The following is a 15,410-nucleotide window of genomic DNA, read 5'->3' on the forward strand; positions in this document are numbered from 1 at the left end:
ACAGATCCTTGCAGCAATTCATCCTGTATAAATGTTTTGCTTTTTTTTTTTTAATTTAGATAATCTTTAAATCCTGTTGGAGAGCATTTGTTCTAGTAATTTTAGAGTATTTTGACAGTTCATCTGAAATTCCCCAATGGAATTTCAGATGAACTTTTGGGAAGCTGTTTATTCTTGGGGATTATAAGTCCTACAGTATCTGACAAGATCTGTGCTGGCTGTGGGGAAAAGGAGACAGTACTTGATAGGTTGAAGTGAAAGGCATTCCTTCTATATCAGTGGTGGCAAAACAGAAGACAGGGGTTGTCTGTGATCTCCATCTTCCACTTTTGAAAATTCCGGGTTGCTTGCTGTCATAGATTTAACATCCAGTCTCTCAGTTGCAGGCCTGGGTTGTCATCATTGTTGTATCCCTATGATGTACTGTGTGAGTTGAAATCCTCAAGGATGATGCCAGGACAGGCTGACTGAGGAACAGGACTTGGCCAGTGAAGTAGAGGAACTTATATGCATTGTAGATTGAGAGGTTGTGCAGCCAGATACTAACAAAAAAAGTCACTTTGTGAGTGGTCCAGAGATTCTTTCTAGATTTGCTTTTGCATAGATCGCCACCCCATGTCTTTCATCAGGTTTATCAGTGAGAAGAACGTAGCCAGAATGGTAATATTTCCTTATGTGGTTTGTTGAGTTTCTTTGTCTACTTTGTCTGGTAAGGATTTTTTTTTTTTTTTAAATGACACCTCCAGGGAGTCCACAAAGACTCATCGAGGAAGGGCGCCAACTCCACAGCTCTCTGTCTCCATCACTCAATCCAACTACAACGAACTGCTCTACTTTCATCATCTACATCAACGCCATTTACTGCTTACCACCACACTAGTATTTTCACAATCAATCACAAACATCCATGCCCATGGCCAGCCGGGTCAGCTGGCCAAGTGGTTAGTACCTCTATTATTTAGTACCTCTGATTTTGATCTAGTAAATCCATATTTAACTAGTTAGGCAATTCCCAGTGTTGTTATTTGGTTGAGTTCATTCATTTTTGCCAGTTTCATATGTTTTTTTTTGTCCCTCAGAACAGGCAAACAAGCTGGTAGAACACACACAATTAACATACATAATACACTGGCATCATAGCCTGAGTTGCTTCAGCTGTAAATCTAAAAAAAACAAATCATTCACTTTTGAGATGAATGATTTGTACTAGTCAGAAGTTTCTACATCCTAGCCAGGGGCCAGTGGAGGCAACCATCAATTCCCAAAACAGAGGCTGTTCCTGACATGTAGCAGATGCCTGCATACCAATAATTATGATACTAAAAAAAAAAGATTTTAACTTAGAACTACAATGTGAGGAAGATACAGTTAATAGTTTTTTGAATGGGACAGATATTTGAATGTACCACAATTTTTTACAGGAGTTTATATTATTAAATGAGTGATTCCCAGAAGCAGCTGTAAATGTGTCAAACTTTCCTTAGATATATTTGCAATATTCATAATTAGGTATGTTGCTGATAAGTAACCCTTTTTTTATATAATTTTATTTGTTTACCAAATGTGCTACCTAGGCAACTTTTGCATTGTTTTACACTGCATGTTTGCAGAAGCATATAATTCACTAACAAAAGCATTAATCTCTTTTGCAAAATCAAGTTTTACATAAAATTTATTAGAAATAATATAAAAATTGAATAACACAAAATGACTAGCAAAATAATGCATTGTACATTGATTGCTATCCATAGGCTATTGTCATATGTATTTTTGTTCATTCTTTCTGCACTATCAGGAAATAGTCCACTGTAGAACTTACAATGTCAGCAGAAAAAAAAAAAAAATCCAGATTTCAGTTTTAGAGCACTTACACACAGTATATCATATTATGAAAACCACAAAATATTTCGCATTATGTGAGTATGTAGTCAGTTTTCTCTGAGAATGATAAGTAGTACTAGAAGAGAACAAGAGATACCATTATATTTCTCACTGCTGATTCCAAGTATGGGATTTTAATTCTCTTTATAGCCAAATAACATAACTGCTGTAGTTTCATTCCTTCTCGCATTATTACACACACATTCAAACATTTCTTTACTATCAGGAAATAGTCTACTGTAGAACTTACAATACATATTTATATATCGTTGTCATGGTTGGAGATTGTTTGAGAGAAGCAGTATCAGGCTGTGCATATCCATGGTCAGGAGGATAAGGCAAGTGGAGATTAAGTGGATGAGTAGAGAAAAAGGTGACCAGCATACTCATGAGTAGTACAAAGTGCAAGTAAGAAGGCCAACTAGTATGGTAAGAAAGACCAAATCAGATTATGAGAGCAAATTAGCTAAACAGGCCAAAGTAAATCCAAGAGAGTTTTTTTTTTTGTTTGTAGCAAGTAAGAGGAAAAATGACTATGATAGGATGACTCATCATTTTCCTACCACTTTAATCAGTGGTAGGAAAATGATGAGGCAAAAAAAAAAAAATAGTTGAGCTGTTGAGTGATCATTTTGCAAAAGTGTATTATCCAGGTGGAAATTTTGAAGTTGCTAATGTGACAGAGATGCATGTCACAATTGAAGTATAATGAACAGGAGGTGTTCAGCATATTGGAAAATATCAATGTGAATACAGCAATGGGATGGCATGGCATGTCAGTTCATGTACTGCATGAATATGGAAGAGAACTGGCATTGCCTCTGAAGTTGTTCAATTGGTTCAATTGTTCAGTTGTTCTCACTCTTGCAGGGTTCCAAGGGACTGGGAAAAGGATAAGATAGTTTCATTGCATAAAGGTGGCTCCAAGATAGAAATAGCAAACTACAAACCAATTAATATATCAGGAATGGTTGAAATATTGGAAAAGTTAGGTAAAATCCAACAGTGGGTGGATTTTACATTTTATAATAAAGTAACAGTGGATTGGATAAAGGAAATGGCTATACCATGATACTGTTGCTGGATTTTGCAAAGGCATCAGACAGAATACCAAATAAAAACTATTAACTATTACAAAAGTTGCAGCAAATAGAAATGGATATGAACTTAGTAGCATGGGTGGGGGGGGGGGTTGGCAGCTGACTGACTGACAGACACAAGAGAGTAATATTATGGCAGTGGAGTGCCTTAGGATTCTTCATTAAGGCCACTACCCTTTTATTTGTATATTAATGATATAGGGAAAGATTTAAGGGTGATATTCAGTTGTTTGCTGATGATACAAAACTGTAGATGGCAATAATTGATAAAGGTGATGCAGGATGATTTAAATAAATTGGCATTGCAGGAAAAGTATAATGATTGTCAATTTAATTCACTTTGGGTTGAAAAGGTTGCATACCGTGTGTCACATCAATGTTGTAAAAACTTGATGTAGTTTAAAAATATCAAAACACTTTACATCAATTTTTACATAGGTCAAGTCCCATGAGAATGTTGTATAAACAACTTGTTTGTCTCTGTATATTTTGTACTAGATATTTTTGTAAATAACTCTTTGGAAGATAGCTGTATATACTCCTTTAATAAGAATATTTCAGAGTGTTAAAAAAACAAGGCAATGTTTTGCTGCCGGAACTTTATGTAATAACTTTATATGACGGCATAAGAAAAGTTGTTTATGATTTTTTTTATGTATGAGAAAGACAAGCTCTGCATGTAAACACCTCCAAGTCAGTCAGAAAGGTTCAAACGACTTTCCGCTGGCCTGCAACTTGCAATCAACAGAAAGTTCGGAGGAGAACAAAGAGCTGGCTGAACTTAAAAGGAAGATGAAAGAGTCATGCTGAATTCTTCTGGGTTTACTACCCTTAGTGCAAGGTCACGAGATTGCAGAATAAAAGGGGAGCCAAGCATAGAGGGCTTCCAGACGTTGCCGATAAAGGAAAGGCTTCCAGACGTTGCTGATAAAGGAAAGGCTTCCAGACACCAGAGAGAGGGATCCCAATTGAGAGTTGGCAAGCAGTTTCAGTTTCTTGGAGGCAGCAGTTTGAGCTATTGGAGACGGCAGTCATCCAGGTAACTTTGGCCAGACAAAGCAGAGGAGAAAAGGCGATGTAAATTATCCGAGGCAGCTTTGCTCAGAAGTCTTTCTTTTCGCCGCGGAAGGACAACCTTTTGCCGGAGCTGCATGAGTACCACAGTCCACAGCCTGCTATTTTCCCGATGAGATATTACTGAAGCCAGACATTCCTGAGGAAGCTCAAGATCTAAGATGAAAGAATTGCCTTAGAACCTTTTTGTGCAAGACTTTTGACTTAATGTGCGATACAGAACCTTTGTAAGTTCCATACTTTTGTTCAATTCCTCTTATAGTATGTTATAGAAAGACTTTTAAGAATTTGGTTAATAGCAGTAAGACGTGTCATTAAGAGAATCGATTGGCATATTGGAAGTTGATATAAAAATTGTAAAAATCACTTAACAGAGAGTTAGCTAACCTCTTTGCAAGTAAACTAGAAGTTAAATAAGTTGAATTTGTAAGTGGAGAGCAAATAAGATTGTGAGTTAAAGAAGTTAATTAGTGTTAAGGTAAAAAGGTTCTAATTTATGCTAAAGATTTTATAAATGGATAGAGAAAGCAATCTCCCTTTTGTTTAATTCATGTATAATTTGTAAATAAATGTGTTTTAATTATTTGTTAAAAGAGTGCAGCCTGATCTTTTATTTTACAACTGCACTGTTCTTAAATAAATCTGACTTGTGAGTGGGAAATAATTTAAGGCAATAAAAACAACAAAATAAAAATAAAATGAAGAAGCAGAAAGGGAAATGGCCCCAGTCTAGCATGGAGAGATCACATCGAGTGAGTGGTATCAGTGGAACTAGCTGTAGATCCAGAAATGAGCTGTTGTGTTTGTATACAAATGCTAGAAGTATAAGAAACAAGGCAGATGAAATGGTTGCACTAATTGCATCTGTTCAACCAAAGATTGTCGGAATAAATGAGACATGGTTAGATGAGGACGACATCCTGACAGGAATAGAGATGGAAGGGTATGATATGTTTCATGAGGATAGAAGGGGTAAAAAGGGAGGGGGGGAGTGCTATTGATGATAGAGAAAGAGTTATGTCCATACAAGAGGGAAATAGGGCCAGTGGTTTTGAGGCAGTATGGTGTGAGATAGAGGTGAATAGAATCAAATACTTGGTGGGATGTTGTTATAGACCTGGCAATGTGGATGGTGGTGATAGTGAAATGTATAGTCAAATTAGCCAAGCAAATAAGAAAAGGGTGATCATTATGGGTGATTTCAATTATGGCAATATAGACTTGAATGATGAGATAGCAACTGGAAGTAAAGAAAATGAGTTTCTTGAGTTTTTGAGGGATTGCTATTTCAGACAGTATGTAACAGAGGATTAACGGTCTTGGATTTGGTCATCTCATCACAGGATGTAATTATAAGTGAGTTGTCAAATCATCCACCAATTGGTGAGAGTGACCATTAGGTGATTACCTGGGTGGTTGCCAGCAGTGCAAGGACCCCTGTGAGAAAAGGATATATGTGGAACTACAGGGGGGGGGGGGGCGGTGATTATGAAGAACTCAGGAGACAGCTTGCGGGTGTAGCGTGGCATGAGGAGTTAGCTGGAAAAGAGATCAGTGCAGCTTGGGGGATTTTCAAAACCTATCTAGTAGATGCAATGTTTAAATGTATTCCAAGAGTGAGAAGGTTAAATAAGGTAGGTGTTAGATGGATGAATAAAGATTATTCATGCATCATCCAGCATGCGATACAGAGAAAAGGGACATTGTGGAGGCAGCATAAGAGAAGTGGAAATAACCAATTTCATGAGGTCTACAAAGATCAGGCAAGGAGGGTGACTTGGTTGGTGAGAGTAGCTAAAGAGAGGTATGAACAGCAGTTAGCTAATGAAGCCAAAAAGAATCCTAGGGAGTTCTTTCGATATGTAGCCAGCAAAAGAAAGAATGATTATGGAAGGATGACATTGATTGGAGAAAATGGTATAAAGACAGCTGTTGCAGAATGTGTGTGGTGGAGATACTTAATGAGCAGTTCATAAAGATCTTTCAATCTTGTGAATGTGACTTCATGGAAAGATTGAGAGCAGTTGATGATGGGGAGGAGAGACTGACTGTAAGTGAGCAAGAGGTGTTTGAGGAGTTGAGTAAACTAGATGTAAATAAGACTGTGGGACTTGATAATATATCACTGCATATTCTGAAGGAATGTGCCAGAGAGTTGACATCTGCTTGACATATTTTTTTAATACAAGTCTTGCACTTGGTCAAGTTCCTAAAGAGTGGAAGGAAGGCAAGATTGTGCCACTTCATAAAGGAGGTGATCGAACTCAAGCATCAAACTATAGGCCTATCTCTGTGTCAGGTGTTGTGGTTAATTGTTGGAGAAGCTTGTGAGAACTAGGATGCATAGTTGGGTTGACAACAATGGTATAATCTTTGATGGACAGCATGGATTTGCTAAAGGAAGGTCATGTTTTAGTAATCTACTTACTTATTACAATAAAGTGACTGCTTCCTTGGACAGAGGAGAAGGATACACAGTAATATACTTGGATTTTGCATAAGCGTTTTATAGAGTACCTCATGATAAGTTTACAGTCAAACTAGGCAGATGGGGGTGGATATTAGATTAGTGCATTGGATTGGAGACTGGCTATCTGATAGGTATCAACAAGTTGTATATGGGGGTGCGATATCCAGAAAAAGGAAAGTTACTAGTGGATTGCCTCAGGGGTCTGTTTTAGGGCCATTACTATTTAACTTGTATATTAATGATGTTGGCGAAGATTTGGATGGAGATATTCAGTTGTTTGCAGATGATGCAAAGTTGGGACAAACCATAAAGAATAGTGAAGATGTTGTGGCCTTGCAAGAAGACTTGAATAAATTGAGTGATTGGGCACGAAAATGGGGATGTGATTTCATTGTTGCAAAATGTAAGGTTTTAAAATTTGGAAAACAAAAATGGGATGCAGAATTTATGCTTAGTGAGAATATATTGTTGGAGGTAGAGGAAATAAGAGATCTGGGAGTGATAGTGGATAAGGATCTAAAATTTAGGAGACACATCACCAAAATTGTGAAGACAACACAAAGGCTTCTGGGAATAATGCGGAGGACACTGATGTGTAGAAGTAGGGAGATTCTTGTTCCATTGTATAAGGCGTTGATTAGGCCACACATGGACTATTGTGCCCAGATTTGGTCACCAGGTTTTCAGAAGGATGAAGAGATGTTGGAAAGGGTCCAAAGGTGACTGACTAAGGTAGTTTCTGATCTCTGGAATGTTGAGTATGAGGAAAGATTGAGAAGATATAATTTGCAGAGTCTGGTGGAGAGGAGGAAGAGGGGAGATATGATAGAGACCTACAAGTTGGTAAGGGGTTGTTATAAGATCAGTGGTGGAGAAGTTCTACAGAGAATAGTGATAGATCAGGGGAGAACCAGAGGTCATCCCTGGAAACTGTATAAAAAGGGTATGAGTAGGGGAGTGAGAGGCAGGTTTTTTTCGTGCAGAGTTGTGAATGCCTTGCCTGAGAGTGTGGTGTCTGCATGGAGTTTGAGTGTGTTTAAGACACGGTATGATGTGATGTGATGTGTGTGTGATAAAAGGACCTCCCGGATGAGTCTTTGATTCCATGAGGTCTTGGGATAATAATAATAATAAACGCAGTTCAGTTACTTACGAACCACGACTGTTAAAGTAAACATTGATAAAAGAAACTTCGCTCGTGAGAGAGAGAGAAATCTACCAGAAGTATTATTTAGTCTTATGCCAATATGGATATACTGATGGCGCAGTATCAATAAATAAATTTTCAGTGTTCTTAGGTATAACACTAGTAAATATGGAAGGGGGGAAAACATAGTACGCAGCAGAGTAAATGAGAAAGGTAAGAGAGAAGGCGCGCACACTAATTACAATACCTCTATGGAGTCCGGAGACTCCATAGAGGTATTGTATAATAATAATAAGTTGTTATACAACAAAGTTGGGCAACAGGTTATTATAACAGGACAAAGTTTGAAACACTATCTCTAGAACCAGCACAAAGAAAGCAGACCTCCATATATATCTTATGCTAAAATGTATACTGTCTTAATGTGTTGCAACACAATACTGACTTCTGTTACACATATATCACTGTAGAAGTGTGCTCTTAGTATGAGAGGAGATCAAACTGTAACAGCTGTATGGTATTTTTCTGTAACATCCAAAAACAACACATTGACAGAATAGCCTGATTGTATTATCAGTACAATAGGTCCTTTTTTTTTTTTTGCTATGCATTGTCTTTGTAGCACTGTAAGTATACTCACACACTGTATATATAACAAAAACTGGTAATGTAATCTGGTTACAGGAGCTAGTAGTACTGAGAAAATCTGTTTTGAATGTGCCCAACCACATATCACCATCTGATTGTGCATCTGGTAGTCCCGATCTGAATTTGTTGGACTTGAAATTGTGGTCGAAGCTTGAGAAAGTAGCCTGCAAGAAACAACACCCCAGCATCCCAAATCCAGCCTGAAGTCGATTTGGAGTGAGCACTGCCAGTGTTTCTGTTGGATGTTGTGTGTGCCACCATCAATATGTGGCCTCATAGACTTTGGACGTGCATGAAGGCAAAAAGGGGGACATTTTGAATATCAATATGTATATTATTCATGTGGTTTGTATGTGCTAAAAGCCCTAAATGATTTACTGATAGATTAAGGGTTTTTGCACTGTTCAAGTTGTAACAGTATTTATGGCTGGACTAGGTATATTAAATATACATATACATACACACACACACATAACTGTTATTGAGCAAAACTGAATCTAATATGAGTGATGTTGTTTTGTAGATCTATTCCAGAAGCAAGGTGTGAAGAAAATAGCAGTTGCTAATAGAAATTATTATAGTCCTCCCAGAATTCTAATAATAGGTGATACAATATCCAAAAATTAAGCTTCACCTCATTCTGCAAAGAATTGTGTAAGACTGTAATTGCAAAAAAGAAAACATTGTATACAACAAAGCATGATGATTCTTCATTTATATTAGTTTTAGAAGGATGCGATAGCCCTTCTTTGAAATAAGATTTCATAGTATGTATACTCTGGAACTAATACTCTGTTTATAGAATGTTTCAAACAATTGATTATTGAGTAGCCAAACTATGTATGTATAGTTTTAAGGGTGACATTGTAGAAAACATGCATTTTTGCATATCTTTGCAATTTTGTGTCAGGAAGAAAAATTCTAATTTTCTGTTTTCAACAAGTTTTTTATGGTGTGATGTGGTCATGTTAAAATATTAATCTGTTGTTCAGTACATCCATAATATATGTTATACAAGCAGCTGCATAAAACATATTTTTTACCACTTTACATATCTTAGTGTAATGTATTTTTTTTTTCATTGTATATTAAATAAATAGACAGCTGTTATTTATCTGTAATAATGTTTGCTCCAGACATGCAAGAGCAAGTTGCTCTGCGGAGAATTAAAGAGAAATAAATGTTTAATACCATAGAATATAAAATGAAAATACAATGAAATTAAAGCACTATCAACTTTTGCTATAGGTACAGTTGTGAACAAATTAATCCAAACACTTACATTTTAAAGAAACATTTTAATTTCACAAGAAAATAAGTATAAAAATTAAACTCCAACTTTACCTAATAATTTATAGGTGCTCCTCTGTTCCTAATTAGTTCTTTAATTCACTTAGGCATGAACTCTACCAGTGTAGAACACATTTTTCTTATTTCTGCATCTTGAAACCATACTTTTATAATGGATTTTATTAAGTTAGTCTTTGTATCACAATTTAATTTTCCAAGTCTCTTTTTCACTATGGCCCACATATTTTCTGTTGGGTTAATGTCAGGAAAGTTATCTGGGCCACTGAAGCAATTGAATGTTGTGATTTTTGAGGAATGCTTTCACTTTTTTTTGAAGTGTGGCATGGAGTGAGATCATGTTGGAAGATATGTTCTTTTGGGATCTGTGAGACCACTCTTTTCTCCAATATTGTTATGCTTTGGTCACTTTTCTTCATACCATCAACAGGCACAAGTGATCCTAGACCATCATGTGTTAAACAACCCCAGAACATTTTTTTAGCTGAGGGGTGTAGGAGCTTGTTGAAGGTGTGTGTAGGAGAAGTCTCTCCAACATAGGGTTCTCACTCTCCTTGTACAAAGAAATGGCTCTCATCTGAGAATATGACCTTCCTTTTCTCGATAGTCCAATCTTTATATCTGACTTTTGCCCACTGAAGCCTCTTTATTCGTCAACAGTTGTTTCATTTTTGGTCTTTGGGCAGTCTTCCCTGCTTCCAACAATCTTCGACAGACTGTCATGTCAGAAACATTAATCCCACTAACTGCCAAGTCTCTATTTAAGCCTATAGCAGACAATATTGGATTCATTTTACTTTTCCTATCTAGTAAACCATCTTGGGTAAGTGCATTTTCCTTTTTCACCCACATTTTCCTTTTCTGTCAGAAGAAAAGGTACTTGTCTCCCTAAACAAACACCACACTCATTGGCAATTTGTCTTTGAATCATGGATGTGTGCTGAGAAAGAGTACATATTTTTTAATGCTTTCTTGGAAATGTATCCATTTATAGCTACACCAAATGAACAAAACACTATGAATATCAACTTGTTTGCACTATTAAAAATGGACAGCATTATTGATAAACATTGTACAGAGAGTTAAAATACACAGCACTCAACCAAAATAGTGAACTGAAACCAAAACTGAAAATTGTGGACTGAAACAAAAAACCCAACCAAAACCAAAAACTTGACAAAAATTCTGCTTGTTCAGATTAATTTGTTCGCTACTGTAGCTCACATGAAAAAATAGGATAGTGAGATTGTTATAGTAGTTTGCTGTGGTGTAGTACATTTTGCAGGAGCATTCCTGCTGTGGAAATTTGGACAGGTTTATTTGAACAGTTTATATAGTTGGCTCACTGAAATATCTTTGCAAGAATTAACTGGCAATTTTAAATTAAATTATTTTAATTAAATGTTTCTCGTAGACAGGCTTATACGTTGGTTATGCATTTCTAAATAACTTAGGGAATTGAAACAACGTAGATCCGAATATAAATTAAATTATACTTTAATAGATATTTCCGATATTTCGGCAATGTCACATTGCCATTTTCTAAAGGAACTTACAAAAAGGCAGGTGCACACAGGCAATAACAATACAGTAACTAAGAATGAGATATGAAGCTATCGTTCTCCTAGAAGTCCTGATGGTGCCCTCTGGCGGGCTAAGTAATGCGTTCTTGGCCTTTGGGCTGAAGGTCTGCTGATGTATGCCTCCCAAATTTGGGGCAGTCGCATACAACCAAATTTGTTGAGGTTTGGAGAAGTAAATGCTATTTTAGCAATAAGAATATGGAAAGACTTAATTTAGCAGATTTTTCTTTCAAAAACATCACTTATTCATATCAAAATATGAGATATGTAGAGCTGTTCAGTACTAATTGTTCATTTCTTAAAATATTTTATTTTTATTAATAGATAGATGGGCAAATGAATGGGGGTGTCAGTTTAATGCAGCAAAATGTAAGGTCTTGAGGTTTGGGAAACATCGATGGGATGCTGCATACTCTATGGGAGGAGTTATACTGGAGGAAGTAGGGGAGACAAGAGATCTGGGGTTGATGATTGATAGAAACCTGAAGTTTAGGGGACATATTGCAAAGGTGGTGAAGGTAACACAGAGGATTGCTGCTATTATGAGAAGGACACTGACCTGCAGAGATAAGAGGGTTATCATTCCGTTGTATAAGTCTCTGATCAGACCACACTTGGACTATTGTTCTCAGATTTGGTCCCCAGGATTTGAAGGGGATAAATTAACTGTGGAAAGGATACAAAGACGGATGACAAAGATGGTTTCAGGACTGTACAAGGATAGTTATGAGGATCGGCTGAGAGAATGTGGACTGCAGAGTTTGGTGGATAGAAGAAGGAGAGGTGATATGATTGAGACTTTTAAACTGTTGAGAGGTGGTTACAGGGTTGACACTGGGGAGTTCTTTCGCTTGGTTGATCAGCGGGAAGGAGTGATGACAAGAGGCCATCCCTGGAAGTTACGAAAGGAAACTGTGAGCAAGAGGGTAAGGAGTGGTTTCTTTGTGTGGAGGGTGGTTGAGCCGTGGAATGCATTGCCTGATGGAGTGGTGGGAGCGAGAACGGTCAGTGGGTTTAAGGAGTGGTATGATAAACTTTGTGTTTCTCAGGGGGGGACCTCCCCTCGATGAGTCTTGACAGACTTTGTCTTAGAAAGGACCTCCCTCGATGAGTCTTTTGACTCCTTGGAGGCCTGAATAATAATAATAATAATAATAATATAAAATCTTGCTACATTTTGAGAGTAATTTTGATAATTAATGGCTCATTCTCATATATATCATTAAATATATTGCCACCAACTTGTGGCAATCTATCAAAAGCTTTTGCAAAAAAAGGTTGGTCGATTGGTAGAGCCTCTGCTACTAATGGCTCAGTTAAGTAAGTTTGAGCGTGGTTAGTAGTTGGTAGGGGCCAATCGTTCGATGCTGTTGGCACACTCTCCCTCGATGAGTGGACTCCCTGGAGGTGTCTAATAATAATAAAATATGAGTATATTGGTCCATATGCATCTCCCTTTTCTAGTGCATTCCTAACCTTGTTATAGTACATAAGTAAATTTTTGAAACCTGATCACCTTTTAATAAACCCATACTGATGGAAAATGACTGCTGTTATCAGCCCTTTTCTGTATCTTAGATCTTGCCAACCTCTCCAACATCTGTTACTAATCTACACTTACAGATTAGCCTATAATTTGTAATCGCAGTCTTATCTTTGGGAAGTAGAACAATTTTACCTTCCTTCTAGTCATTTGGTACTTGCACTGATGCAAGACTTTTTAAAGAGGTTTACCAAGACCACAGGTTACTCTCTGGAACATTCCCTTAACACATTTGGTGATATGTCATCCAGTCCTATTGCTTTATTGACATCGGGCTCACTTAACTCCTTATACCTCTTTCTTACCTAGCAGTAAGTCATCTTTTTCCATTCCACTTGAGTTTCTCATGATTTCACATTCTGATAATTAATCACTGAATTCTCGACTATGTCCTCTGCAGCAGTTAATGGTCTGCTGTTTCATCCATTAATATCATCCTATCATAATTATTCTTCCTTCTACTTTCTGCATATTGAAACAACTCTAGGATTTTTCTTGGCCTTATTTGCTAATTTCTGTGCAAACTGCACTTTTGCAGTCTTTAACAATTGAGTTACCTTCCTGGCCTGTTCTTTATAATCTTCATACAAGTGAATATTAGCATTATTCATCTTGTGCTACCCCACAGTGCTTTCTTCTCGATTTCCTGATTAATCTCTTCATTCATCCACTTGTCACTTTATTTTCAGCCTTTTGGTCTTCAGTGGGGGAAACATTTACACATGCTGTTAAATATGTCTTGATCAGTGCCCAAGCAGTATTTATTTTCTTCTTGCTTTACTCATCATTACATGCCATAGATCTGAGTCCCTTAAGCTTTTCATAAACACTGCCCTTGTAATTCAACACATATCCTTTCATTTTAGAAGTCTTTATATGGCTGGTCACTATCCATGTTATCACTACTCATCATTCTCATCACCTGGAGGGAAATGTGACATCCCACTCACAGTCACATTCTCTTATTGTTGTTTAAGAGAGATTTGTGCCATGAGAAGTGTACTTTTAATTTTTACTTTTATTTTTTCTTGTTTTCCTTGTTCCCAGATGCTATCTCTTCATTCCAATTTATATTACCATAATTAAAATCACCTCTCCATCCCTTAATTCACTAACAGAATTTTCTTATGCATTTTTTAATCATCACCGTTTACATGCCTATAGCAATATATGACTAAATATTTCATCCTATCAACCTCCACCTCAAAACTATTGCCAGTATTTCCCTTTTGCATCTTCACCTAACACAAACATAATTCCCCTTCTTTCATTAGCAAGTCCCCCCCCCCCCCCACACACACATACACATCCTTTCTGTTTTCATGAAAAACATTATATCCTTCTATTCCTATTCCCATCATGATATTCCAACAATGTTTCTTTTATTTCAAGAATATTTGGACAAATAAACTCATTAAAATATTTTTGATGCTCCTGGTTAAATAATCAAGCAGTTCACTTTTAGGTTCGTAACTGGCCTTACTGGTGCACCTATTGATTGTGATTTCTCCACACCTGCCCATGCTCATTCACCTTTAGTACTTTTTATCCCATGAATCTTTTCAGAACCAATTAACCCTCTTATGCTCTCAGACTATTTCATTCATATGTTGACCATCTCCATACACACATTTACTACTACTGCTTCTAATATCTGCTCACTTTATGTTGTTTCCCTGTCTATATTGCACTTCTATCCACCTATCTCTTATACTACTACTACTACCACTTTCCATTAATAGGCACACTCCAGTCTTACCTTTCCCACTCTTCTGATCTTTCACTTCACCTTTTTAATTCCTCTGATTGCTTACATTACTCATTGCACTCCATTTTAGCAAAGTCCCACATCAAACCCATTTAAATGCAGTCTGTCGCTTTTGTACAAATGCATCCAACACATTTACAACCTGCATTATTTGCACCTTACAAGCTCTGCCAACATATCATTCACCATTCTTGCTGTATGGCTCATTGTCATACCCTGGCAACACACTGACAAACTTTTCTACCAAATAAATTGCAATTTTAATAGATTTAACAATGTGTAGGAAGTTTATACCCAGTTTACATTTTCATGGATTCTCAGATGCATACACCAGTGATATATATATATATATACAGGGTGTTCGGGATAAATTTGACATATTTATAATTAATTATATTTTTCCGTAAGTTACATGTATTAACACACACTTCTCTTCATTTAAAAGTTTGGACCCTTCTTCATTCATATACAAGATGTCAGAAAGGATGGATAGCTGGAACCCACCTGAATCATGGAAGAGAATAACTTGTATCATGATGATTCGTGCCCGCCATCAAAATAAGGATATTACGACTGCTGCCCAATGCTCCCTGAATACAGTAAAAACAATCAGGCATGAACTAGAGACTTGCAATGGTGACTACGAGGATGTAGCAAGAAGAAAGATCCCTAGCAGACGATCTGATTGCGTTTGTACAGCAGAATTCCTCGCAAATCTGCAGGAACAGGTGTTGAAGAACCCTGGCATTGGAATTCGGGCTTTGTTCGTGGAGTTGCTAACTGTAGTCAAGCCCTGGATAACAAGGGTAGCCAATGGTAGGCCGTATGTATGGCAGCAGGATTCGGCCCCTTGCCACACCTCTGGGAAAAGTCAAAAATGGTTGTCTG

At 37.1% G+C, this 15,410-nt stretch overlaps 1 long non-coding RNA gene across 1 annotated transcript in view; it reads left to right on the forward strand.

Moving 5' to 3' along the window:
* LOC150110429 (uncharacterized) overlaps positions 1 to 9,430 on the forward strand; it is a 49,227-nt gene extending 39,797 nt beyond the window's left edge. Inside the window, exon 3 of the long non-coding RNA XR_016548417.1 lies at positions 8,844 to 9,430. This is a non-coding gene — a long non-coding RNA (uncharacterized LOC150110429). The remainder of the gene's footprint in view (positions 1 to 8,843) is intronic.
* The last annotated feature ends 5,980 nt before the right edge of the window (positions 9,431 to 15,410 follow it).

The sequence above is a fragment of the Typopeltis vanoorti genome, chromosome 1 (genome assembly GCF_054136105.1).
Source record: "Typopeltis vanoorti isolate ZY-2024b chromosome 1, IOZ_Tvanoo_1.0, whole genome shotgun sequence".
NCBI lineage: Eukaryota > Metazoa > Arthropoda > Arachnida > Uropygi > Thelyphonidae > Typopeltis > Typopeltis vanoorti.